At 31.4% G+C, this 3,425-nt stretch overlaps 1 non-coding gene across 1 annotated transcript in view; it reads right to left on the minus strand.

Annotated features, from left to right (window-relative positions):
* Positions 1-2,486: 2,486 nt before the first annotated feature.
* Positions 2,487-3,425, minus strand: part of LOC107437093 (uncharacterized) — an 83,316-nt gene continuing 82,377 nt past the window's right edge. Inside the window, exon 3 of the transcript XR_006225289.2 lies at positions 2,487-2,885. This is a non-coding gene — a transcript (uncharacterized protein). The remainder of the gene's footprint in view (positions 2,886-3,425) is intronic.

Raw genomic sequence — 3,425 nt, forward strand, 5'->3', positions numbered from 1 at the left:
TCTTTTGTAAAAGGTTACGACTGACACTTATATAATTCGCTTCTTTGTATAGTTCAGTCATGTGAAACCTATTAACAAGTAAGCAAGTTTTACAAATTATTTGCGAAATTTAGTTTGTAGTTAGTTACCGTTTTATAAATTATTTTGTCGTGTCCGGAGCAGTTGGCATCTCTGCAATAAGAGAATGATGTTTTATAGAAAATGGTCTAATTGTTTTAAATAAATTATGCAATGCAAACAAATTTCAAATCCAAATCATGCAGAAATGAGGAATAAAAATACTACCACAATGCAAAAAAAACTATTCAATATCCAAATACCAATAGTTAAAAAAGCAAACTACCTCGGCCTTATAATAAACAGTAAGCTCACCTGAAATGACCCTATCAAAAATAAAATAGACAAAGTGAATGCAGCAGCAACAATAATACAACCACTCATCTATAACCAGAATATCTCATTAAAACTAAGAAAACTACTATATACGTCAATGATCAGACCAATTCTCACATATTCCTCACCTGCCTGGGCAACCATACCGGAACATCTCACGAAAAAACTCAACCAATGTCAGAAGAAAATACTCAGAAAAATCACCCGTGCGATATTGTTCATCAGAAATACAAATATCCACAAAGACCTCAAGATCCTGACCTTATCACAATATATTTACGAAGTAAATGCAGATTTCTACGACAAGCCCCTAAAATGATGCAGTGAACTTCATTCAGATATTCAATTTTGAAAATTATAAAAAAAGACATAAAATTAAGACCAATAACTGCTCACTTTACATCCTACACCTCATATCACAATCATCAAAATAAATAACTAATCACAGATCCACACATAGCAACAAATTCAACAACAATACTGACAACTTGATCTAGCGTTTCCCCTAGTTGACCTTCAATTCTACGTGCGACATTCAAAGCCGCACATAGTTTAGTTATAATTTCCATTATTATTATTTACTCAAGCAAGATGCTTGAATCCCGCTAACAGCCACCACATAGAATGTTAACCTTAAAGTTCTACAACATATATATAAGGAACAAGATGGACGGGATAGGGGCCACTAAGCGGTCCAGGTGCCCAGCTTAAAGTTCGAGACAAGAAATTTGACATATTAAAAAATATAAAGTATCGCTAGAAATGCAGCATTATTCCTGTTGCATCGTGGTGACACTTTTAAAGAGTGAACGTTATTATCCTAATTCAACATGGTTTACTCTTAAATTCGCAACCATTTTATTAGTATTTTACAGAAAGCGGAGAAGTTTTTATTTCTAGTTTACCATTGAAAGTGAATTCCGAAAATTTTTAACCTTAAAATTTCAGCAAGAACACTTTTAAATGTAACTCATAGTGTTATTAAAAAATATAATAAATAAATTTCTACCACTTTTTACATTTCAGTTGCCTGTGAAGTAGCTGCCTATATTTTGAAAGCAACACGTGACATCAGCGTGATAAATGGTACCTATGAATTAATAATATTTGTTTGTCACTGAAAAAAGTAATATCGATTACTTTTTCTATGACAAAGTAACATAATTCATCACACCGTAATCACAATTGTATTATCTCTTTCTTCCTACCACTTTCTACGTAGCAGAGAAGTGGGAACTCTTAGTAGGCACACAAATTAAACTTTTAAAATTCTGGATAGAAATATATAATTAACTTGCATAAAAACTGTACCTTGTCGAGTGAATTCGATTGCGAATTTGAAATCAGCGAAGCAAAAAATATCCAAATTTCCGGTCAAAACCCTAATGCATTTAAAAATAATTAAAAAAATTGTAATTCATTATAGCGGGAATAAATGCACCTTTTGTATATCTGAAAATGATGCGTGTCTTATCGCGAACAGAATTTTCAGACAGACCTAATTATCTTTATCTGTGCTTATAATTAAACCACATTTCAATTGCTGAGAAGCCTGCTCAAGAGCGATGCGAAAACAGAAGAAATTTTCAGACTTAAAAGATGAATACTTATCAACCAATCTTCTGAACTCAAAAGAAGTCCTTTTTATGATCAATTACTATAACTTTTTCTAACCATTTCAATGCAGCAAGCGATATTCAGAAAAATCTTCCCTTTTATTCAGTATCCAGCAGCAGAATGTATTTCTGTCAGATACTTTTATTATTTTTCTCTTCCTTGTATGCCAGACAAGACTTACGCGAAATTAAAATTAATGTTAAATATATTTTATTTTCTGAAACGGTAGTTTCTGAAATTTGAACTACCTCATTTCTATCTCAACATTTGTCACGTAAAAGGAAGCAATATTTTTTTATTTATTTAAAATTACATTTCTTAAAATGATTTTATAATTCATATACCTTAAAGTTCAAAATTTTTTTAAACGTTTTCACAAAAATAATAATAAATTATAAATAATTATTTAAAGCTTCTTTTGGCGTAGAATAATATTTGCGTAAATGAATTTTTTAACTGTGTGTAAAATGTTTCTATGTGCAAGAATCATCTTTATTCCGCCTTTAAAATTGTTTTGTGTTGTAGACTAATAATTTTTACTTATTTATGTAAAGCACAAAGAGCTTAGATTAGCGGTTTCAATTATAAACAAACTATAGGAATATTTTCGAATTAATAATTCAATAAAATTCAGCTATATAGACTTTTTCCTTCGCAGATTTAGGTGTAAAATCAAGAGAATCATTCGATTTCTCTTGTTGTGAGTGACTGGCAGCATATTTAGCGAGGCAACCCAGTGCAGTTTGGTTTTCCTTTCTGGGATTTTGTAAGCATTTCACCAGCTTTGTTTGCACACCAACACCAACCTTGTCTGCACTGTTTCTCAGCATAATCTCATTCACGTGTACATCTCGGCATGAATGCAGTTTTATCACCTGAAATTTTTTAGTACTCACATAAAAAATATTTCTACACACTGAACAATTTCCTCGATCTTTCTTTGTACTGTATTATTACTCAGTGGAATTTTCTTTTAATAATGTGGGAAAAGCTGGTGTGTGCAACATGGTGCGTATTACCTCAATTACAGCTGGTAAAATAAGTTCTTCGCCAACAATGTGCGGTTTTTCAGACTTAGCAATCAATAAAGAAATGTTATAAGAAGATCACAGTCTATCGTCATCTCGTTTATATGTTGCCCCTATGAGTTGTTGCAGGGATGGTGTTTCCTAATCATTTTCTTGGACTTTGTGTTTGTTTTGTGAACAAACGTTAAATTCTTATATTTTTTGTCACTCTGGATTTTATTAAATGTCTCTTAAGCTTAGAAGGTTTCATTGAATCATCTGACGTATTTTTATTACGAAGTAGACACATAGGTCAAGTACTATTTCCTGTTAAAGAAATAAAGAGATATTCAATACTTCGGCTTACATTTTCTGTTAAAAAGGACAAAAAAGAATATGATAATTTGT

This window comes from Parasteatoda tepidariorum, chromosome 6 (genome assembly GCF_043381705.1).
Source record: "Parasteatoda tepidariorum isolate YZ-2023 chromosome 6, CAS_Ptep_4.0, whole genome shotgun sequence".
Taxonomy (NCBI): Eukaryota; Metazoa; Arthropoda; class Arachnida; order Araneae; family Theridiidae; genus Parasteatoda; species Parasteatoda tepidariorum.